The sequence below is a fragment of the Periplaneta americana genome, chromosome 8 (genome assembly GCF_040183065.1).
Source record: "Periplaneta americana isolate PAMFEO1 chromosome 8, P.americana_PAMFEO1_priV1, whole genome shotgun sequence".
NCBI classification, from domain to species: domain Eukaryota; kingdom Metazoa; phylum Arthropoda; class Insecta; order Blattodea; family Blattidae; genus Periplaneta; species Periplaneta americana.
Window position 1 is genome coordinate 85,265,526 of NC_091124.1, and position 26,313 is coordinate 85,291,838.

The 26,313-nt window shown below is 34.9% G+C and overlaps 1 protein-coding gene across 5 annotated transcripts in view; it reads right to left on the reverse strand.

The window, feature by feature from the left end:
- Window positions 1–927: 927 nt before the first annotated feature.
- Pex23 (peroxin 23) overlaps window positions 928–26,313 on the reverse strand; it is a 146,121-nt gene continuing 120,735 nt past the window's right edge. For 4 of the 5 annotated variants that reach the window (XM_069833145.1, XM_069833142.1, XM_069833148.1 and 1 more), the window contains one exon: window positions 928–1,145. The gene's annotated coding sequence lies outside the window, so the exon portion shown is untranslated. Of the gene's footprint in view, window positions 1,146–21,025; window positions 21,189–26,313 lie in introns of all 5 variants that reach the window. The other variant, XM_069833143.1, reaches the window with a different exon arrangement.

Sequence of the window (26,313 nt, forward strand, 5' to 3'; positions counted from 1 at the left end):
ATAATGGTGATATTGATTATGGTAATGCAGGTGCAGTATGTGAGAGAGGTCAGTGCAAGAGGAATGAAATTGCTGAAATTGTACATAACATGTAAATTATAATATTCAAGTGTTAGTCTACTAAATTTTCACAAAGTTTGAAATGTTGTAATATATTACAGTCAAAACTACTTCTTAAGACTTATCAAATTCTGCTCCTGTCATAATTTTCATTAAATAATTAATATGGTATGTAGAAATAGGCTAATTGTCAAATAGTAATAAAATGTTCATCTTTTACGGTGGCAGTGATGAAATTTTTTGTACACACTGCAATATAGTAAAAAAATTTAAATTGCGGTTTATTTAGCGACGCTCGCAACTGCCGAGATTATATCTGTGTCGCCGATGTGTCGGAATTTTGTCCCACAGGAGTTCTTTTACATGCAAGTAAATCTACTGACATAAGCTTGTCGCATTTAAACACACTTAAATGCCATTGATCTGGGCCGGGATAGAACCTGCAACCTCAAGCACAGAAGGCAGCGCTATACCGACTACGCTACCCAGGTAACGTAATACAGTGAAATTCAAAAGTAAATTAAATGTTAAAATAAGCTGTGGAAAATATTAAAAAACAGAAGGGGGTTTATGAGCAGAGTAAAGTGAAAAAGGGGAGGTGAGGGAAAAGGTGCTAGAAAATTACCTCCAGTTTCATTTGGGGGCTACATTTCACAAAATTGTTTCCTTCAAAGAGCTCAAATTTACTCTACATAAAAAAGGTGAGCACCTAAAAATTCTAACTCCGGTTATTACAATATGTATAATAACAATAAGTTACATACATATTTTACTGAAAATGTTGAACAGCTATAATTTTTTTTTATAGTCTCATGTACGTTATCATTAATCATTAGGTAAAGAAATCAATTTAAGCCAAACTACACATCATTGTTATTTGAATATTTATTTTTCTTTTTATTCATATCCATAAATGATATGTGTATTAGCTTAAAACAAAGCGGAGAATACAATGAGTGTTTTTACAATTTTTGTATGACACTTGGCCGGCCTTGGCCTTGGAGGGATGTTTTCGGTAAAATCTCGAGTCCAAGAATGTGAAGGTCCTGCCAGTTCTGAAGAGGATATTCCTACGTCTACAGCACCTGAAAGAAATATCGTGACAACATGTAGCCTACAAGAACTGCTATAGGCCTATTTGTGCACATACTATCAAAGTAATAATGATAACCATCATTAAAGCTGCAAACACAATTTGTTAATCTATTACACAACTAAAATGCTAAAATAAATTAATGCTTATTTACCCGGTATTCTGTTCATAGTGGGATTTTCCTCACTGGACAAGAGAGACAATAATTCTTTTCCCCAAGGCAGTAGCTTTATTTTTCGGTTTCTCGTCCAATTTATGTCTGATTTTGACTTTACTTTACTTTTCATGTTATTCATTTTCTTCATAATTTGCTTTTCGTCGATGTTTTTTACCGCTGTAAACTTCTAGCGCAACTTTCACCGCCTGGGTCGCTATTTCTTTATCACTTCTTGTGGCAGGAGTTTGCGACTTGTTTAATAATGCTGAGTATTCTTTTAGAGATTAATAAACAGCAATTGTTCTCCTTCTCTCTCTTCTGCACTTCCCACTTCGCCATAGTTGTCCATTTTTGGTTAAACTAAACAATCTTGTTCAACTAAACTCAATTTTCGCACAAAGAAATTGACAGCAATGCATGGAATGCGAAAACTAATGAACGAATGCCGATAAACCCGAAGTACTGTCGATAATCGATATAATCGAATATTGTCCGCGAAACTTATCTGGGCAGCTAAAAGGGAGGGGCGCGGGGAGCAGAGAAGTAGCTTCTAGCGGTAGCGAGGCAGGAGAGGGGAGGACAGTCTACGAGACAGGTAAAATACATTTGCTTGCTTGCTGCTAAAGATACCTAGGCAAGAATAAAGAAGTGTATACAGTATTTGTGGACCTAGAAAAGGCGTTTCAGAGTGGATTGAAATAAACTGATGGGGGATCCTAAAGAAAATTGGCGTGGGTTGGAAACAGAGGAGGCTGTTCAGTAACCTTTGTATGAAACAATGACAAGAAATGTCAGAAGGAAGTGAAATAGAGAGTACAAGAATGTCCTTTATCACATACCCTGTTCAACACCTACTTGGAGAATTTAGTGAAGAACTGTTTTCAGAACATGGGAGAAGTGATAGTAGGAGGAGGAAGAATAAATTGTGTAAGATTTGCTGATATTATGGCGTTGTTAGTGTTAGCAGAAGAGGACACGATACTAAAGGATATGCTACTGGAACTAAATGACATGTGAGCAGTATGGAATGAAGATAAATGCCAACAATGTTAATGTTAATGTTATGTTTTATTTAACGACGCTCGCAACTGTCGAGGTTATATCAGCTGGTGTGCCGGAATTTTGTTCCGCAGGAGTTCTTTTACAAGCCAGTAAAACTACTGACATGAGTCTATCGCACACTTAAATGCCATCGACCTGGCCTGGGATCGAACTCGCAACCTAGGGCATAGAAGGCCAGCGCTATACCAACTCCGCCAACCAGGCCGACTAAATGCCACCAAGACGAACATCATGGTCATAGGAAGAAAAATAAAGAAGGTAAACTTGCGAATTTTAAATGAAGCAGTAGAGCAAGTGGACAGCTTCAGGTACTTGGGAAGTATACTATAAGCAGTAACATGAGCTGCTGCCGGGAAATCAAAAGCAGAATAGCAATAGCAAAGGAAGCTTTTAATAGAAAAGAAACATCATCTGCGGAACTCTGAAAAAAGAACTAAGAAAGAGACTAAGAGACTAGGGAAGTGGCTTTGTGTGGAGTGTAGCATTGCATGGGGGCAGAAACATGATCATTACGACGAAGTAAAGAGAAGTGAGTAGAAGCATTTGAAATGTGGATATGGAGAAGGATGGTGTGTGAAGCGACAGAGTGAAAAACGAAGCTTTGTTGGAAAGAGTGGATGAGAAAGAATGATGCTGAAACTGATTAGAAAGAGGAAAAAGAATTGGCTGGGTCACTGATTCAGAAGAAACTGCCTTCTGAAAGATGCACTGGAGAAGAGTTCGGGGCAAAAAAGATATCAGATGATAGACGACATTGAGATATATGGATCTATGAGGAGACAAACAGGAAGACAGAAAATAGGAAAGACTGGAGAATGCTGGGTTTACAGTGAAGCACCTGCCCTTGGACAGAACACTATGAATGGATGTACACAGACGAAGAAGAATGCGATTTATTTATATTTTTGTGGATCCATACACCTTAACCTACCATATCCAATAGAAAGCACTGAAAATAAATACCGAACGATGTTTTTGTAACTGTACATACAACTGAAGCATCGACGGTCCGGTAGCTAGCAGTTGGCTACGGGGCAGCGAGAGAGCACTAGGGGACCCAGCTGCCTAGATAAGTTGCGCGAACAGTAGTACACTTGATAGTTCACATGGTGGAAGAATAATGGTGTGGCGGATCGTGCGCATGTGACGTCACACTGGGAGGTTGGTTAGAGCTGAGAATCAAGCACAACAGTCGCGTTGTTATGGTGACAAAGGTGCGCGAATTATTTTAATCTATGCGAAAGAAATATGCAATAGAATGCTGGGCTGTGTTATGTATGGCTGCAACAGCCACTCGAAAAAAACGAAATGAACCAACATAAGATACCGGTACTACAGATTTCCGAAGGACAAAGACGTAGCGAGCTCGTGGTTTACTGCTTGTCGAAGTGCGGACAAGTTCAATTTAAAAGACGCTAAATTACGATTTTTAAAACACGAACATTACAATAACTTTATAAAAGTAAAATACTTGTTAAAGTCTTTCTCATGGCAGTAGAAACATTTGAATGCACGCATTTACAAATATATTAAATATTATTGATGTGGAGATTATTATTATTATTATTATTATTATTATTATTATTATTACTATTACTATTATTATTATTCTTATTACTACTACTACTACTACCACAATTATTATTAATATTGTCATTACAACTATAATTAATAGTATTACTACTACCATTATTATTATTATTATTATTATTATTATTATTATTATTATTATTATTCCAGAAATGCATATAGAGTGTTAGTTGGGAGGTCGGAGGGAAAAAGACCTTTGGGGAGGCTGAGACTTAGATAGGAGGATAATATCAAAATGGATTTGACAGTAGACACTGGATTAATGTTGCTCAGGATAAGGACCGATGGTGGGCATACATGAGAGCAGCAATGAACCTCCGAGTTCCTTAAAAGCCATAAGTATTATTGTTATTATTACTATTATTATTATTATTATTATTATTATTATTATTATTATTATTATTATTATTACTATTATTATTATTCTTATTACTACTACCATTATTATTATTATTATTATTATTATTATTATTATCATCATCATCATCATCATCATCCTTCACGAATTAGGCCTCTGTAGACCTGTTTCGGCCCCATCTAGCAGTCTTCTTAACGGTCTTCCTGGTCGACGATGTCCTCTAGGTTTATATTGCATCATAATTTTTGGGATTCTTGAATTTTCCATTCTTCTTACATGATCTAGCCAATTGAATTTGTATCTGGTGATTTTTTCTTCTACTGACTCTACTTCTAATTGTTCTAAAATTTCTTCATTCCTTTTTCGGTCTAAAAGAGTATATCCTGCTGTTCTCCTGAAAAATTTCATTTCCGTTGCTTTGATTCTGTTCATGTCTTTTTTCTTTAATGTCCAAATCTCGCTTCCGTATAGAAGGGTGGGTAATGCTAGTGTATTATATATTTTTATTCTTGTAGATTTTTGTACTAATTTAGCTTTTAATGTATTGTTTATTATTCCTAGAATTTGTGTAAATTTGGTAATTTTCTTGTTCACATCTTTTTCATTTTGATAAGATATTTCACAACCCAGATAATTGAAATTTTGCACTTGTTCGAGGCATTGGTTATTGTGTATTATCTTACTTCTCACTGGGTCTTGTCCTAAAAATGCCATTACTTTTGAGTTTTGTGCTGAAATTTCCATCCCAAAATCTTTTAATATTTCATTTAATGTATACAATCCTCTTTGTAAATTATCCTCTGAATTGGAAATTATGACTTGATCATCGGCATAGAGTAAGGTATTTAATGTTAAAGCACTGCGGTATAACTATTTCATCAAATGCAGAGGAAATGCTGCATTACAAGCCTGTCCAGAGGCTAAAAGTGGCAGCCCCACTACTGGACTACCTAACGATAAGGCTAGTAACCTATCTTAGGGAAAACTACATTACTTTCAAGCCTCAAACAAGCAGTATAAGGATTATTATTATTATTATTATTATTATTATTATTATTATTATTATTATTATTATTATTATTATTATTATTATTATTCCAGAAATGCATATAGAGTGTTAGTTGGGAGGTCGGAGGGAAAAAGACCTTTGGGGAGGCTGAGACTTAGATAGGAGGATAATATCAAAATGGATTTCACAGTAGACACTGGATTAATGTTGCTCAGGATAAGGACTGATGGTGGGCATACATGAGAGCGGCAATGAACCTCCGAGTTCCTTAAAAGCCATAAGTATTATTGTTATTATTACTATTATTATTATTATTATTATTATTATTATTATTATTATTATTATTATTATTATTATTATTTACATTAATGTCACTATTTTTATTGACACTTATTATTTTTCTATTTTTTATTTATTTCTGGCTCCATAAATTTCTCAAAATTTATGTTGGTTATGCAATAACCAGAAAAAATGACTTTTCGAATGCAGCCATTAGAATATAATTAATTTATATTGTAATATGTCTCGCTGACTAATTATCTTTTGAAAATTAGTTTCATTTTATTTATTTATAGATACCCTATTCAACCAATACAGTCCGAAATTGTAAAATTTGTGTTCAATCATATTCTAAAACCAAAATCACTGTCAATATGCAAAATATTACTGCCAATAATACGAATAATCATGTAAGTATAACGTTATTGTCATGCTAAAAATTTATATCAATAATATGTTACTAGCAAATGAAAATAATTATTTGCGTGTGCACTGTTGACGTCCTCACTTCATCCAAATGTATGCCATAATGAACCATTTATTGAAAATTAAACACACGCAAACACTTAAAAGTAAGTGAACTCTCTATATTAACACAAAACTGAAATCACTATCGATTATTAATTGAACTTAATTCGGTATACCAATACGAAATCAGTTCAAATCACTGTCACTGCCATGGCCGACTCCCTAGAGATTAACTTATTAAACAATAATAAGACGTTTTATATTTCTTTAATCTGTGACGTTCTGTTATTACAGTTCTGCATTATATGTATTAGAATCATGACAATCTAATATTTTATTATATATTCAGTTTCATCACGATTCTCAAACAGCATAGGCTATACATATATAATTATAAAAAATTCTAATATTTTGAATTCCTTTATAAAAAAAAAAATAAAAAAAAGGAAGAAGAAGATGTACAAGATTCGGTACTTTTAATAATAAAATCGTTCTAATAACTTGTTTCTAAGCAATAAAGGCTCTACTAATATTAACAGCATTTCCTCATAAAAGGTATCATACAGTAGTTAAAATCAAAATAATATGTAGATAAGAAAGAATGTATACATTCAACGTAGACCTAAGCTGTAAAAATGTCGAAGTTGACAGTACTGTATTTGTCTTTTTTTAAATAAAATAAATATGAACATAGGCCTACCATTTTAAAGTGTTGTCGACAAAAATTCCAAGAAACGTGGTCCTATTCACAGTTGTAATATAATAATTATCAAAATTAAAAGAGAGTTCAATACTTGTTCGTAATATACCAATAATTTCTGAACTGTGTAACTGCTTTTATTTGCGGTTGCCCATTAATTCATTTTCACCTTCAGCGCACAGAGTTATTGCTGTATCGTTAGCATATTTTCATTGTTCATAATTATAATATCCCGTAACAAATATTTATTTTCATCAACGATGCCTTCGAGTAACATAATTATGATTAGAACTGCCTCAATGTAAAGCTTTACGTTATGTCACTGAAGGAAAGGCTGGATCTTGGTCCCAGCGTGACATCACCTGTGCAAGTGAGAGGGAACGATACCTGTGCACCACCTCACCATTATTCTTCCACTATGGATAGTTCATACTACCGTTGCATAGTTCTTACTGAATAGTAGTAGTATAAGGTTTATACGTAGAAAACGAAATATATACTTCTACTTCAAGTATTTTCTATAGTCAAAGCAAAAGGTAATACTACAACTTTATGCATACCACCCAATATGTTGCAGACATACTCACATTCTCGACAAAGGTCACAGGTCACAAGGAATCTGAATGGAACCCAAGGTAACACTAGTTGTACTCACGTGTGTTCGTGTTTATAATAAGAGCTTAAAATGAGACACTGATACAGTACTGAACAGTGAATGTTTATGTACGATAATTATATGTAAACAAATTCAGTTCATGAATTTTGAAGACGATATTGGCAAACATTCCCTGGAGTTATCATTCCAAATAGTTCAACGATTAATGACTTTGTGAATAAATTCCAGATGACAGAAAGAGTTAAAAGTGTTATAAGAAACGCAGAAGATGGGGTACTGTCTTCACTGAAGAAAATTTGGATGACACTGGATAGTGCTTGGAATAGTCCCCTAAAAATTGCTTCATTACCTTTTGCATAAAACTAATATTGGTATGTCTTTTTACAGTTCTGTGCGAATGCTACAAAATTATTGAAGTTAAAACCATACCAATTTACAGTGGTTCAAGAACCACGACCCAGTAAGCCTGTAATCAGGGGTAGGTTGTGAGTGGTTTTAAATGGAGTGCGTAACTACAAAATTGACCCTAGCCTCCTCCTGTTTTTTAACAAGGCTTGGTTTCATCTCCACGTGTATGTAAATACCCAAAACAACAGGTATTGGAGCTCCGACAAAATTTAACCTCCTTCATGAAAAATCTTTCGATGTTGTGAAAATACGAATATAGTGCGCTGTTAGTCGTGAGAAGATCCCACATTTTAAACAAACTCTTAATACCCAAAGGTGGAAATGATTTTGTGTTGCTTGTGTCATATCACCGATAACAGCTTTCTTTGTAACCAGTGCATAGGAGCACATCAGTCTGATAATGAAGTTGCCACTTTTGTGTTCGGGAGATAATTCATTCATCCAGTATAACTTTGATGCAAGTAACACCCTTACAAAAAAAAATCTGTTCCACTAGCAATTTAAAGTTTGAAAAATTTCATTATCACAGAGTTCAATCTCTTTTCTGCTACTGCTATAATTAATAAATGTCTTGTGATAAAAAGTCTAAATGGAACTTTCTGAATTAACATCTATACAGTTTAAAAATTACATCTGTACACTATGCATTAACAATTCTATATAATCAGTGATGAATTTATTTCTCCGGTCATCAATAAAGAACATAATTACTATACAATATATATATATATCGGTATGCTGTTAGTCCAGAATTCTGAAGGCGTAATGTGATAAAATATTTAGTCAGATAGCCTACCTGGCTCGATAACAATTCTTCATACATATAAAATATCGAAGTTATAACTTGGCAAGGGGAGAAGAAACAGAAAAAAAGGAAACTGAAAATGAGGAGAGAACAGGAAAGATGGTAATAAAAATGAGAAATGATGCAGATAGAGAATGTTTAGAAAAAGAGAGCAAAAGAAAGAAGCAAAGTAGTGAAAATGAGAATAAAGTGCAGAAAACGGAGTATAGGAAAGAGAAGAAGTATATTTTATCCCAATGGTAGGATTTCCTAACATCTGATAATGTTTAACTTCTGCACTGCAGAATCTTTAAAGTTATAAAAAAAGTCTCCGATCTATAAAATTGCAGTTTTGTATTACTTTGTTTGCTTATAATTATTTTCTGTTTCAATTGTAATAAGTTAATTGAAGATCTCGCTAGTGCCACAGTGAATGATAAATCTCTATGAAAAATAATATTTTCACTCTTGTAAAACCTCCCGATTTCTTATGACTCAAGCATATCCAAAGTCCATACTAAGAACTATTACTGATTTATGTCCCTAGTGCAAGATATCCTGTTCAAATTTAGGTTTTCCTATACCTGGTGCAAGTATCAAATTTCTCCCTCTTCACGTAGCTGCTGTACTGTTTCTTTACAGTTACTTAAACTTATGTGCTGCTATTGTTATTCTAGTGAGAAAAGATTCTCTGGGCACTTAATACTCAGTTTGTAGAAAACGAATAATTTTCATCATGATACTGCAGATTTACATGTTTGTGCTAAACACAAAGCAAACCCAACACCGATAAAACTGGTAACGAAACAAAACAGGTAGCAATCAAGTTCATTTGCCACGAAGATACTTTCATGTATTTTTCAATCCATGTTCCGCTTGTTAGCAGGAAATCCTACCAAAAAACAAAATGTATATTTAACACACAGTGTCCATAGTGATTCAACTACCAATGAAGCCCTATGGACATTTTATTACATAATTCTGCAGCTCATCACAAATTATAACCAAACAACCAGCTAAATTATATCCTGTAAACTACTGAGGATTTTCTATGTTGATTATGTAACTATAACGGAGCACCGGTGAAATGAGAAGGATACCATATGTCTTGAAATATGTCACAAGATGTACCTAGAAGGTACTAAAGTATTTTTGGTGATGAGTCTAAACGGATTCAACTACAAGTATCCCAAAGAGAAAGAAATAAGAAGGTTGTTCAAACTAACATAATTTCGCTTCTATTTCTTTGGTATGTTAATAAATATTACAATAAAAAAATAATTTCAAATTAATCAAACTGAAATGTTCTATTTTTTTAAATGTTCATGTGGTATTTAGACTGCCATTCATTCTGAAGGCACACCACATCTAATTCAAGCTTCCTGCTCATTGTACATTATATTTTTCTGTGATTACTTTTCTTTCACTCACGAAGTAATTAAATTTATCTGTGATTAATATCGCTGTATAATACATAAAATTTACATATTTTTCTTTAGACATTTAAGTATTACCATTCAAATTAGAGAAACAGAACATGTAACACTTTATATACACAGCATATAATGATACATACCTACATTTTAAATCAACTAAGATGTACTACAGTATAATGCTTTGTATATTTTCTTAAATTCATTTAGAGCACATAGTATTTAGAAATGCATCTTTATACCACACAGCTAGCGAAATTTATCAGATCTTAGACATTCACATATTTAACGTATTACAGAAGTCGTTCCACCATAGTTGAACCATGGCCTTGTCATCTCGCGCAGGTTACGTGAGTGGCAGCACATTGAAATCTTACGAAGTAGACGCATTTTCGTCCACAGTGCATCCAAGGTCATGCTTCAACCACCATGAGACAGCTTCTACAATTCAGCTTCCGCACAAACATTAGACTTAATGAAATTGCAAAATGCCTTTCTCTTTAATACTGTACCAATAACAACCAGTGTAAACACTATTTGTAGATATAATAAATAAGTCTTTTTGATTACTTTCAATAGTTTCTTCAGACAAGCACATATTATTATTTCTAAAGGAAATTCAGTAAAAAAATACAGTACCTCTTCCGGCCAGATTTTGCTGACAATTTTTCGTCTATTACTATCTTTAATGCATTGCACTAATAGGCCTATATGTATTTTCCGTAATTCTCTGAGAAAATAGTGGTTATGAGTTCTTTCAGAAAATGAATCATTACAAATACTGGGCATCTCAATGAAACGAAATTGTTTCTTTCTTTTAGAAAATTTTTATGGAAAATGGTAGTAACACTGAACGTTGTCTACTGTTTATCCATTTTATGCCATTCTTGTAAATATGGAAATATGGTCTTTATCTCAACATGTCATAGCTGAAAAATTGTTTTATAAAGGTATGTTTTCTTTTGGAAAATTTATATAGATGACATTTTGTATTACACAGGCCTGTTCCATAAGTGAAGAGAGTTTACAATGAGAACATGTATTACCCATTTCATGTCATTCTTGTACACACGGAAGTGTGGTCTGTATCTCAACGTGTCATAGCTGTAAATTGTTTTATAAAAGTGTGTTTTCATTAGGAACATTAGTACAGATGACATTTTATATTACACAGACCTGTTCCATACAAAATAAATGAAGAGAGTTTACACTGAAAACATGTTGCATAGTATAATATGTAAGTCACATTTTCAATTCTTGCTAATTCCCTATTGTACTATTTAAGTTGTGAAGCTTCTTCTCAAATTACCCGACTTTTGTATGCAAAATTAAAGGAGTTACACTTAAAGAATCTTTAAGAATATTTCTATCTTTGAAATCCATATTAAAGGATCTGTGAGACATTTTCTCACCTCCATTTCTTCAATTAAACCTCTGCTAACTGTCCACTTCAGCTTTGTTTGTATGTTTATATGGAAAACATATGCACTTGCTCAGATTGCAGAACATTTGTTGCATAGCAATAAACAGAAATTAGTCGTTTATATGTAGGGGAAGGGGGCAATGGGGTCCAGCAATTAATAGTGCCCGCCTATTTTGCAGTTAAATGCTTCAAAATTCTCAATCACAACAGTTGCTTCCATATAGTGGCGAAGAGCCAACTTCATAGTGAGAATATGGTGGCTGTACTATATGCACGCCTCACTATGGCCTACTCAACATAATTTTACATAATTATTTGTCTCGAGTTTGAAGTCCATGAAACAAGTTTAATAAATAATTACCGGTAAAATATGAATGGGTAAAATTTATATGAATTCATACGTAAAATTTAATGGAGGTTCGGAATATGTAAATCTTAAAATAATGTGCCATTTAAAAAAATAAAGTTTATTGTCACACTCTGTGTGCCTGAATAGCTGATGTTTTTCGAACACCAGTATCATAATGTATGGTACATCTCCAACAGCTTTTGTATAAATTTTTATTTTTAATTAAGATTTAAGAAGTTATGAGTAGGCGTAATATTTCATACTTAATTAACACTCTATGTATATACATATATTGTAGAATTCAATATTTAATACACATCTTTTTTTTTTTTTTTTTTGTGAGTAGACTATTCCTAATGACATTTCATGTTAATTATTTGCGTAAACTTAAATATTTATTTGATATACTTTACTGAAGTCTCCCCTACATTACTTTGCAAAAACGCATAAAATCAGGTAACTCATCAGGTGCTACCTTAGGAAAAACGGCTGTATTTTCTGAAGAAGAAGAAGAAGAAGAAGAAGAAGAGAAAGCAATTACGGATACAGTTTGCTGTTATCAAAGAAATTTTATGGACTAACACCCTTGGAGGTTTGCCGTATGGCTTTTGAATTTGCTAAAAAGAATAATATTGCAAATAACTTTAATATACAGTTCCTGGCCATATTATTAGATGTATGTTAATTTTCCAGAATAATATTGCAAATAACTTTAATGTACCGTCCCTGGCCATATTATTAGATGCATGTTAATTTTCCAAAAACATCTGACTTCTAAGGACCAGCTTTATAATAATGTACCTCATTTTATCATTGTTAAAATGGGTTTAATAATGTTACGATACTACTTTTGTAGCCAAGAACCTTGTTTTATGACATGTCATTGTCGTGATAATAATTAAAATGTGTTTCAACAGGATTTTTTTTTTCGTATTCAAGTTTCATTCCAAGGTAAATACAAAAGGTATAAACCCAGCAGCTGTTGCAAGGTCTTATTTGTTTGCCCTCTTCAGCAGCAGACTTCCTTTCAGCAGGTGCTATTCAGGTTTAGTGTTATCTATTTGTGAACTGATACTTCGAATTATATCTTTCCTATTTTTAAACAGTTGCTTGGAATGTAAAATAGTAATTGTGTAAACAAAAAGTGATGGGTAAAACAAGTCATTTAACATCTCTAAATATTGCAGAGTTAAAAAGCCCTGCATGACACCAAATTTTATTCTAATCGAGAGATGTCTTGAAGATTGACTAGTCTAAATCATCTGTGAGGCGAATCAAGAGGAAAATTGTCACTAGGTTAATAATTACTCTGTCAAAGGGAGAAAAATGTGGCCGAAAACCAATATTTATACCAAGGTCAGAATGTTGCTTAAAGAAGATTTGCTGGGAAAAACGGTTTGCTACTACAAAACAAATTAAATTGAAGGTCGAAAGGAACAGCATTCCCGTATCTGAAAGAACTGTAAGGAGCATGCTTTCAGAAATGAATTCAAGACCTGTAGGCCTACTTGGAATCCCAGATTAACTCCTGCTATGGTTGCAAAACATCTTAAGTGGCCAAAGGATCTTAAGGGATTGTGATTTGGATTTAAGGAAATCGGTATATTTAATTAGGCTTATAGGGTATTTTCCTTTGTCTATTTTGAGTTAATCTACACTTAAACTGAATTATATAATTATTTTCCATTTTATTTCAGGTTTGTTTTAATGATGAGTCCACATTTGAAATCCTGACAAGCAAATATCGGCTCGTGATAAGGTGCCATGGTAAAAAATATCAGCCAGATTGTGTAGTACGGTACAGGCTATAAAACTTTAATCCATTCTCCATCATGATTTGGTCTGTTACTAGTGACAAGAGCACTGGGCGTCTCTACATGTTTAATGGGACAATGCTGCAAGATCACTATAAAGAGGTGTTGAGGAACAAGTTGCTGCCTCAATTAAGGGAATGGTTCCCAAACGGAAAACTCGTTTTTATGCAAGATGGAGCTTCCTGTCATACTGTCCGATCAGTAAAAGCCTTTTTACAGGAAGAGAATGTCCCTCTGCTGCCTTAGCCAGAAAATACTCCAGATATGAAGAAGTTAAAGACAGGATTCGCAGAGAAATTAATGCCATTCCAGCTGAAATGATACAACATTCATTGAATGATCTACATAGCAAGCTGGCGAAAAGTCATCACAGAAATAGAGGCCATTTGCAAGACTGAATTTTAAAAAATTAAAATAATGTTCCTTATAACATAACATGGCATATTATTGACATTAATTTCTTATATTTGCTAATTTCCCTTTTAATATACAATCAGAATTGTTTATTGATACAAAAAAGAGTTCGTTGAGACACCCAGTATTAATAGCCTAATGTTTAGATTCACTATTTAAAAAACATTTAATACTTTTATCTTCAAGGCAATATAATATAGAGTATAGAGTGTCACAAAATTCTATTTCAAATATTCTAGGGAGTTCCGAAAAAAAACCAAAGAGCGGTATGTGAACAGTAGTAGCTCTGATCTCGCCTAACTCGAGAAATCAAAATACAATAAAAAAGAATACATTGAGCTTTGATGTCATTTTCGATCATCATAGTATATGATATTAATATTCACAGTATATGATATTTTATTCGTGAATATTTGCTACACTTGCACAGTATGCCCAAGAGTGACTACAAGAAAAGGATGTCATTATCCCTGTTGTTTATATGTCATAAGATTCAACATACGAAATTCTATGAATGAGGGAATGTGTCGAAAACTTCGAAAGAAACAACAAACAAGGGTATATTCTTTCCTTCAACGTGTATGGTTTCATTTGCTTGCTGTGTTACTGACAAGGGAATCTCTCCAATTAGGACACTCCGATTGTAAAAAGAATTTGACAACAACCTAATTTGGGGTCTACAAATGGCATGGTAAGTCATTCGTTGCGCTTTTTTGTTGTTTATGCAATATACATTCTTGCCCACAGCACAATCGTGTCCTGCCTCCCTCCTCTTGGGTGCCCTACTACACACTGCTATCATATCTCATGATAACGGGTTTCGTTTTGGCTCCACTAAATTGATATTCTATTTAAATCAAATTAACATAATACTTGATTATAACTTGACGACTCACCTTATATGAGGTAATGTGGATTTAGAACAAAATGGTCCAGGCAGAGAATTTCTGAACAGTACAAGCATTTTATAACGGCTGTACTTCACAGTCACCCTTGCTACATACACTGTTTTCAACACGGAACACAGACTGAAGGATATTTACGAAATGTTGCACCTCATTGTCTGTAAAATAGCCACATTTTACCCATGCATATGTTAGCATACTCTTAATACCAGTGAGTGGAATTAATGATAGACAACGGAGTGCAATTTCATGACAAGAAGTCTATCTTTTAATTTTTCTGGAGTGCCGTCAGTTATAATTTTGTGACTGAAACACTCTTAAGTCTTCTGACCATGATTTTATACTGCCAAAAGAATCCAGGGGTTGAACAAATCTTATAGTCTTGGGTGAAATGATTTGAGTTTGAATGGATTTTCACCTAATATATTTTTCTATTTCCATAGCATTAAAAATTTCATTATCCTTTTGGCCATTCCAGAAATTCAATAGTAGAACGGTATCATTCTTAACATCAGGAATGAATACCTTTTTAGCCATCTTTTCATATGATCCTTTGTCACTTTGCCAAAGCTACTATTATCGACCAGATATAAAGTTGTGTGCTTAGTGTACCAGCTGATGACATAATGGACTTGGATCATGTAGGAGGAATGTGTAAATGATGCCATTGACTGTACTGCTGCAACGTGTGTTTCTCACCTGTCTCTGATAAGGTTCTGCCTGAAGTGACTGGTCTGTATTAAATACACAATCAGCTCTATATGGGGATTCTTTGACAAGTTTGTTGGTTTCTCTAACAAAATTGTTAGATTTCGCAACAAAATCAGATTCATCTTCTATGTTCTTTCACGAAAGATATTTTATTACCTTTTGGGAACTTATCTGGTTTTCCTTTTTAGAATTACGCAGGAAATGTTCCGAAGCTAGGAGAGGATAGTTGTATTATTTTGCTATCATTACTGCCCACTGTTTCAGGTTGTAGTCATAACAGACAGACCACATTGGCGGAAACTTTTGAATACCAGTACCATTTCCTTTATCCTGTTGAAAATATGCCATTTTGGAGGCCCTTAGAAATATTGTAGAGCTTTTCTGACATATTTCTTTGAGCAATGGAACACACAACAAGAGTTTGTTGGTGAAATTTTATGCCACTTTGTGTACAACTACAGTGCGTTTCGTAAATTGCAATTGACACATAGCCCTACCTTGAAGGACGATTATATGGAGTGGTCTGTTACACCAGCTAGTCCTGACAACTACTGTTCAAGAGTTACTTTCAGAGTATGGCTCGAATATCAAAATGTGCTCCACTGAAAACTTGAGTCGAAAGTGCCGTAACAAACACTGTCTTTGTTCTGACTGTTTAAAAGCTTCCAAAGTGCAAAAAAAGTGCGAGTTGTCACATCACTTCCGGCTGATATAACATGTGACTGAAAGCTCACAATACACATTGTTTGCTTATTGGAACACATATATAGTAATATTTATTGCGTAGGTTCATATTTCCATTATTCCACCTGTCAGTGACAGACAATATAGTAATCAGCACTCAGAAAGGAATGACAGTAGTTAGTGGCATTCTGTCTCACAAGAGAACCTCCCCAACCGATGTACAACTGTGGCACCCCAATTGTAATAAAAAATTGACACCAACCTAATTTTGGGTCCACAAATGGCGTGGTAACAGTCATTTGTTGCGCTTTTTTGTTATGTGATGTTCGACTGCAATCACCTATTCTTCGTGTGCTGTGATGGGTTAGAAATGCCATCTTACAGCTGTCACTTCACAGCAAGAAACACGCACATTGCACAGTGATATCTTGCTAGTGATATCAGTCGGTAGTGAATACAAGTGTCTTTCACAGTCAGTCTTGTTCCGCGTGTGTTTTTCCCTTGTAGCATTTTCGACTTCAGCATATACAGTAGCACTCAAAAGTATTTTGTAGTTAAGTTTTATGTTGTCAGTACTGTTTGCATGCAGTTACAACAACGCAAAGCACACAGCTGTGTCAATCTATGAGTAGCGTCACGTTGCTGTGCTTACATATCTAGGAAACAAGCAAGTTCATAGAATAACAATATAAATGTATATTCCATTAGCTCATAAGTGGGAAAATTTCAGTATACGGATTCCTCACTGACAATTAGCCTATATCTTAAAATACTAAAAAGAGCAGATTTGCCTGCGTTTGTCGAATGCACATCATCATGCTTATGAAAAGGCATTTTTCAGTGCCAATAATTTATTTTGTGTGCACAAGTTTGGAATTTTGAAGTAAGAGGGGAAAGGAAGGAATCCGTGTTCTGAAATTTATCCATTTATTTGTACAGACCATTGCAAGCATGTCAAAACAAAAGGAATACTCCGTGGATGTGAGACATGTTGTTTTAAACACTTTGAAGAAGGGAAAATCGCAGTCTAGAATTGCTAAAGATTTTGATATATCACAACTCATAAGATGTGGAGTCGACGGCAAAAACAAGAAGGGTCAGTAGACAATAAGCCAAGGTCTGGTCGTCCTCGGAAAACAACAGTGAGGGAGGACAGAATGATCTGTAAGCAGTCGGTTGCTGTCCACTAAAATCGAGTCGACAAATTAGGAATGATCTAGAGCAGCACCATGGACTGAACCTACATGTCTCCACTGCAAAATGTTGCCAAGTGGCTGGTGATTAAAATGGTAGACGACTATCACGAAAACCACTCATAAATCCAAAAAATAGGAAGGCCAGGTTAGAGTTTGCAAAAATGTATCAAACATGGAACACTACAGACGGGCATAAAGTGTTACGGAGTGATGAGAGTAAATTTAATTTATTTTCTTCTGCTGGTGTGCAGTATGTACGTCAACCAAAAAACCAAAGAAACAAAAAACACCAGGTACCGGCCATTAAGCATGGTGGTAGTAGCATCATGGTGTGGGGATGTTTTTCTAGAAGTGGAGTTAGTCCTCTAATCCAAACAGAAGGGTATATGCATCGTTTCATGTACAGTAGCGTGCAAATTAATCCGAACAACGTAATTACTTATGCAAAAACACTCAAACGGGATAAAAAAAAGGATCTAAGACATATCTCAGTAATCTTTGGGGCCTCCCTTGTTCCTAATAACAGCTCTGAGACGATTTGGCATGGATTCCACTAATTTCCCACAAATATTCTCCATTTCTTCATCGCGAAACCATACACCAATGAGGGCAGAAATCATCTTCTCCTTTGTAGAACAATCCATTTTTTTGCATTCTTCTTTTGCAAATTGACCACAAGTTCTCAATGGGGTTGATGTCGGGTGAGTTGCCTGGCCAGGGGAGTACCTGAATATTCTTCTTGTTGAAGAATTCTGTAGTTTTTCGAGACGTATGACATGGTGCCAGGTCTTGTTGGAACACACCTCTGCCATCCGGAAATGATTTTTGCTGCTGGGGTACGATTCTGGTTTCCAATAAGTGAATATATTTGTCAGAATTCATCATTGCCTTGATAGGTATTAATGCTCCAGGCCCTTCATATTGTAAAACAACCCCAAAACATTACTTTAGGGGGGTATTTGGGTGCTTGTTGGAGATGAGCTGCTGTTACTTTTTCGGATCCTTTCCGTACGTAAGAAACACGGTGGCCGTGGACCTCGAAATGAGACTCATCGGAAAAAAGTACATTCTTCCAGTCATTCACTGTCCAGTGTTGATGTAATTTTGCCCACATTAAGCGTTTTTTGCACATAACAGGGGTTAGCAGTTGCTTCTTAATAGGCTTACGAGCCCTTCGTCCAGCTTCCAAAAGCCTACACCACACTGTTGTGACGTGAATATTCGCCCCAGTGGTAGCCATTAACTCGCAGGTTAAGTCGACTGCAGTTAGTCTAGGATTTAATTTAATTTTCCTGACAATTAAACGATCATCTGCAGGTGAAGTCTTCCTTTTCCAGCCACAGTTTCCTTTTTTCTGGGGTGTGATGGATCCAGTCTCCCCGTATCGTTTTATGATCGAATTAACAGTAGCCAAACCGATGTGACATTCTGCAGCAATTTGCCTCTGTGTCATAGAAGAATGCTCTGCTAATGTTATAATTTTAGACCGTTTTCGTGGAGTTGTATCCATTTGTGAAGACGACAGAATGTACACAGGATTGCAGTATTAAGTCTTCAACACAACTGAAATGCTTATAAGTACAAAACGACAGGCAAAATGTCATATATTATAAAAAGAATAATAACGACAGACCTTCAACAATGGAATTACATGTACTACAGATGTCAATTAAAGCGGTATGAGCTGCTGTGAGGCCAACAATGGCAGAAAATGTAAAAATATGTCGTGTTCGGATTAATTTGCATGCTACTATATAGTGACATTTTAGAAAAGAATATGGTTCCAAGTAATTGGATTTTTTCAGCAGGACAATGATCCAAAACACACTTCCAGCCATTTAAAAAATTCTTTGCAGATAAAAAAAATCAAACTTCTGGATTGGCCAAGCCAGAGTCCGGATCTTAATCCTATTGAACATCTCTGGGATGAATCGGATCGACATGTTCGTCGTAGAAATAAGGATCAGTTCTTTGCTGCCTTATTGAAAGAATGGTCACAACTTCCACTCAAGCAATTGCAAAATCTTGTGGATTCAATGCCAAACAGATGTGCTGCTGTGATCAAAGCTCGGGGTATGCAACGAAATACTGATTTTTTTCTCTGAGGCCAGAATATTTTTGTTTTATTGTTACATACTTGGACTTACAAATTACTTTTGATCCAGAAGAACTTCCAATTATTTTTTACGCAAGATAACTCTGTTTAAAATAAACGTATTTTCGTACTGAATGGATTAGAAATACTGTACATACGTTTCAATTATCCACTGGCATTTTTTTCTATTCAATACTTGTCTTTATGTAATTGTGACAAATGCTTTCTACAAAATACTTTTGAGCGCTACTGTACCAATTTAATGATGACGTCCGTAAATCCTGTCAATGTTGTGAATATTTTGAAGCAAGAGGTTGAAAAGGGGTAATAAAATTAAAGTTTTCACTTTTCTGCATTCTACTTTACACCTTAGGCCAGGGAGCCGCAATAAAGTAATGTGAGTAAAACAGAAGCGTCATTATCAAAAAGGATAAGAAATACTGCTCTAGAGAAGGAATAGAGGTGGATGAAACTACAGTTATTTCCCTTTGTAAAATAGGTAACCTCAATTTACATTCTACTCTCGTTCTCTCTTAAAGTGGCTTTGCAGAATTCCACTTGCAACAAATTACTGACAAATATCGATTGAAAACGTACAGTAATGTGAAAACAGCCAGAAGGGTCACTTTAAGGCCACTATTAGATTAGGCCACCAGCGGCGCAACTGGTGTAGCTGACGCATTAAATTCATTAGCAACTGCAAAAAAAATTTATCACCCAGTGGTGGCACCACCGCAAAAGTACTTTTTTTTTTTTTTGTTCATTTGAGAAAATGTTATCGAAAGAAAATGTGCTTTTTCTTGCTTTGTTAATAAAGAAGAGGCGGCAAAGAGTAAGGAAAATGTATATATATATATATATATATATATATATATATATATATATATATATATATATATATATATATATATCCAATGCTAGCATCAAGAGAAAGAAAGATTGTTATTGTTTAGTCAACTGTCTGAAGACAGGTCTAAACCTCACAAGTGATACCAATAAGGCACCACTTATGAGGCAAATAAGCCAGAAGATAATGGGGTAGGGTGGCCAGTTTCTTTCCACCTCCATTGCATACATCGCCGACTAACTACATAATATTATTACCCAACAATTCTGTTTGTACTAACACAGCGCACCACTGTTACATCATCTGTGCAATTCAATCATTCTCTTATTCTGGTCATAGACTGTATCTTTCTCTCTCGCACAGAGTAACAATATAAGATCTAAGCGCTGCTGTTTACATTCCACATACAAAATGGTCATCTATTACACTAATCACACTTCAGATGTATACAATTGAGGGCTTTGCCAGAAGAAAGGCGGATAGACCTATACGCCCTTCTTCGGGAAAACAGTTTAAAATGTAGTGAATAATTATAGTGGCGAAATTTTGTTTTGATTGTACTGTACATACCTGCAGGACAGGGCTGCGTGCGTATATAACATTTTATTCAGATGTGTTTTAAAATCTTAGATTGCATGTATCTCAATTCGCCATATTGACGTATACGCTCTTTTTCCAGCAAACCCCTCAATTGTTCCTCTTCTGAAACGTATCTTCATACAAGATGTACTGCCTAATAACAGATGTACAAAAAAAAAAAAAAGATTGTATTATACTTTAGTTGAGAAATTTTTTGCAAATGATTTAATATTTTAATTACTTTCACATGTCAAAATCGTAATTTCTTTGCTGTGTCAAATTGCTGAGTATTTTTCTGTCTCACAAATTAAGTGTTCCGTCGTCTTTCTTACCACTTTTAATAACGTTTTCACTCTACATTATCACACCTGTGAACCGGCACTATGAACTTCGGGGTTACGTGAAGAAGATGGTAGGGATGCGCATGCAGTTGTGGTGGCGCCATTAGCGACATAGTTTAATAGGCTATATATATGAAACAGTGCCCCAGCTCATAGTGACACCACCAAATGGTCCACACCTGTGGAGTAACGGTCAGCGCGTCTGGCTGCGAAACCAGGTGGCCCGGGTTCAATTCCCGGTCGGGGCAAGTTACCTGGTTGAGGTTTTTTCCGGGGTTTTCCCTTAGCCCAATATGAGCAAATGCTGGGTAACTTTCGGTGCTAGACCCCGGACTCATTTCACCAGCATTATCACCTTCATCTCATTCAGACGCTAAATAACCAAAGATGTTGATAAAGCGTCGTAAAATAACCTACTAAAAAAAAAAAACACCAAATGTTGCCTGATCTGTTACGGGGGGGGTTCACCAGCAAGCCTGTTTTCGGTGGCACCACCAGTTGCCCTAGTCTAATAGCTCTCAATGTCCCATGCTAAGCCACTGGTGGATCAGCTTGGTTGCGCCACCAGTGGTTTTGTCTAATAGTGGCCTTAACAGCAATAAATCTGTAAATAACGAACTCTGGGATGCAATGAGAATCCAACTTGTCATTTATAGTAATTTATGACTATGTCCACAGCAGCTTGGAGTCTGGTGGGTATAATACGTGTAAAATGCAGCTAATATGTAAGACCCACTTATATTAATATTTACTTTCATTGATTTTTCTTTGATAATCAATTTCTAGAATCCTTGTCCTGTAATTACAACTAATTTCAACACACTCCTTATAAAGCTTGCTCTAATACAGAGTGTTTCAGTGAGATGTCCCACATTTTAATTTGTTACAACTTTGTGGCCGTGGTGATAATATGAGCAAAATATAGGAGTTCTCTACACATAGTACTGAAGGCTGTTCCTGCATTCACTAGTCAGTTCTCACAACAAGCCATACGATTCGTTCATAGTGCAGAAGCACATGTTATCGTGAAGAATTACTGGCTTATCAATTTCATTATTGCTACACAAGGGGCCTACTAATGTGAACACAATATTCACGATTGTATTCATCGAAAGACTATTCCAAAGTTTGTGGCGAAGCTGCAAGAAACAGGTTTATTACTGAATTAAAAAGCAAAGCACAATCTTCCGTCAAGAGTGCCACAGTGTGAAGATGTTCTTCAGCAACTGCTTTGCTCTCTGCAGAAATCATTACACCAATTGTCACAGGAGACCAACTACTGTGTGACGATGTGCCAAAGAGCAGCAAAGCATGTAGAAATCAGGTCGTTCGAAGTGACAGCTATACACCAACTGATGGAGCACGACCAAATCAAGCATGCAGGTTATTGCAATTGGTTCAATTCTTGAAAAGGAACTCTTGAAAATTGATGATGACGTGGTTTACCGACAAAGCTAGGTTTCATACCTCAGAATACGTGATTTTTCAAAACAAAAGAATTTCGGCATTGGAAAACTCTCATTCGCAAAAGAGGGCACATGGTGTAATTTACACTTTCAGCTGAGAGAGTCATTGGACTAATTTTATTTTCTCTGAAGGGACTATGAACACGTGTGTACAACAACATTTTCATGGCATTCATGGAGCAACTATAATATAGTACTGAACTTGTGCAAGGTACTTCCAGCAGGACAGTGCCACATACCACACCTCCACTGAGTCCATGGCGCTCATCAACGATTTCTTTGTGAAATATGTTATCTCAAAAAAAATAATAATAATAATTTATTTGGACCTGCAGGTCACCGACTTGAAGTTAGCGGATTACTTCTTGTGAAGTTATCTTACGAAAAAATGTCTACAGCAACAGACCACGAATCATCCAGGAGCTTCGAGCAAACAATCACGACTAAAATAAACAGTACTGATGCAGGCATGTTGAGACGTTTATCAGAAAACATGGTGAAACACGCGTAATGTATCTCAAAGAGGAGAGAAGAAAACTTTTAGCACTGAATGTAGTGGTAAGTCATTCTGCCATTGTTAACCTCTCATTTACATACACTTACGTTACTGTTCACTTATTAAGTCAAGTGACTGATCTATTAAAAAAGTGGGACTTCCCTCTGAAACACACTGTGTATTACAGCATACCGTGATTTCACACAGTAAATAGGCCTATACAAATGGACAAGTTTTATATTTTTAATTAGGAATTTATAACATGAATTTCTTCTTGTGTAAGGAATCATTATTTTATTTTTTTATTACCCAACACAAGAAGAAAACAGTTTAATGCTACAGAGCGAAGTAATATTAATATTATGCTATCAAATTGAAATTGAAGATATTTCATCCAAAAATTAAACATATCATTACTGCATTTTAAATTGTGAGCAATCACAGGCACACAAACATACACACAGTTTTATTCATATAACACAAGAGCACCCGAAAATTCTGTAACAGTATGCAACTAAAAGAAGAATAATGACAACAATCTATTCAAAATTCATCTACCAGGCACAATGTCAAGGCTAAAATGTTAAATGCTACGAAAATATTTAGTACATTATAATTCATATTCTATGTAACAGAATGAAAGCATACAAAAATGTGTATGTTTTTCTACTTTAAGTTTTCCCATTCTTGGACATCTTAACTTAGTTAAGAATGGCAGAACAATCTGCAGTAATAAGCATACTGTATTGTGGAGTCTATCTATTACAAGAGATTGAAATAATTATAACCCACACACTTTTATCACTAGCTTAGAGATTCAATTTTTTACCAAATAAGAATATTTCTTCATGTGATATTGTCATAAATAAATTATACTTTTTTTTATTTAACATTATCGTCAAACAAGGAATTTGTTTCATTATAACATAACAAGAAATCCGTTAAACTATGTGTACTATGGTAACTAATATTGATACACAGAAACACAAAATACATTGCTGTTAAAGATTAGTATTAACATGGAAATAGTATTCTTTACTTACAGATCCACAATATTGGGAAGTTTTTTACAAACACCAAAGGACTTGGGAAAATGTATTCCTGGCTGAGATTTCTTTCTGCTGACATTCCACTCATATTGGCTATACTGTTAACAGATGTTACGCATATATTAATACTGATCACAGGACTCAAAATGGAGTATAATTCTGAACAAAAAAAATTTTTTTTAGACATTCTTCAAGTAACCTATGTGGAAGAATTGTTGCAGAAATTCTGAACGAAATCAATGATATTAGAAAAATGAGCAGAGAATGGCTCATCTTAATCAAGGGAACGTTACACGAAATTCGTTCATTATTAAAGACTAGTACTCCAATGTCGTGGTTCCATTCGACGCAGTAGGTGGGAGGGTGGGAGTGTAAAAAAGTACAGTGTATCAAGCCACAAAACTGCTCAAAATAAAATAAACTCGTAGCATTTCAGGGAAGTACTTGTTCATACATATAAATTAAACCCATCATTGTAAGCATCTACTATGACAGATATATACAGTTTTACTTTTTCAATTATGAAAGGTTAATTTTACCAAGAGATAAGTTTTCCATCATAGCATGCAGTGGCCATGCAAAAGGCACTTGCAAAAGACTTCCCAATACTGTGAACAAAAGTTTTTAAATTTAATTATTAACTGAAAGTCATAACTAGGCTCTAGTACAGGTTACTTGTCGAAATCACATGAATCCACAGTCACTGCCATCAATTTTAAAGGAATCGTATAAATATCAGTCTCTTTTCTTTCTTTTTTTATGTCATGACGTCTTTATTCTGCAATTGCCATGGTTTTAAAAATCAAGTTTTAAATCTACATTATATATTAATATTTAAAATTAAATAATGGAAATTGCATTATTGTCAGCCTTCATTTACAAGTGCAAAGAAAAAAATTAATTTTTTCTATCCAATGGTGGGTACTTGACTTTGCGTCAGTCACCTGAGTGTTCCCCTCTATAAGCAACATGTCAAAGCTGTAGTTCTTTTTACCACAGTAGGCACTGCCCCCAGTGCACCATGATGATGATTAATGGAGCAACGGTGGAATTTCAATAGAAAAAAGTGAAAACCTACTACTAAGTACCATCTTTGTTTACTGCATATTCCACTTGGATCCACTGGAATTCGAACTCAGGTTAGCAGAGTGGAAAGCCGATGCTCTACCCATTTGGCTAACAATGTACCTACCGTAAACATTTTAACTACATGGTTGTATTTTTTTCTTCCAGTCGGCCATGTTGCTAGCTGCATGCTATTCATTAAGTCATTAGACATCTTCTTCTCGTCATATGATATAGATTCGATCCCTGGCACTGGAGCTAATTTTTTTCCTCTAATAATCATTGTTACCATAATAGATAAATTCTGTAAGACTAGAAATTAATCTTTACGTAGGATTTCTTTCAATCATAATATCAAAGCTCTAATAATAGACTTAGTTAAAGTTAAGAATAATGGAAACAGAGAGAAAGCAACCAAAGTTATCCAAAGATAGATGTAAGGATTACTACAATAACAATTTACAACCATTGTTAAGAACATTAATTTCTAATGTATACAAGCAGAAGCATTTAAGCAGACAAGGTATCCAAAAATTAGAATTGTGCAATTGGATTTTTCCAAGAATTATAGTTGCGAATATCAAAGCAAGGTTCAGAGTGTCCTATAGGGTCATAACAGAGTGCCCCTCTTTACTGCTGCAGCTATGAACAGAGGAGATACGTTTTCTTGTGTGTTCTGATGTCAGAGAAAAAGACAAAAATACTATTTCAGTATTCGTCTCACATTTATATTATGTTCTCCACTCTGATTCATCAGAAATGCTTGAAAACATCGAAGAAGTTATCTGGACAGATGGACTCTCGCCTGAATTTAAGAATAGGTTCATGGCCATGTTTTTACAGCAATTAAATAAGAAACCCT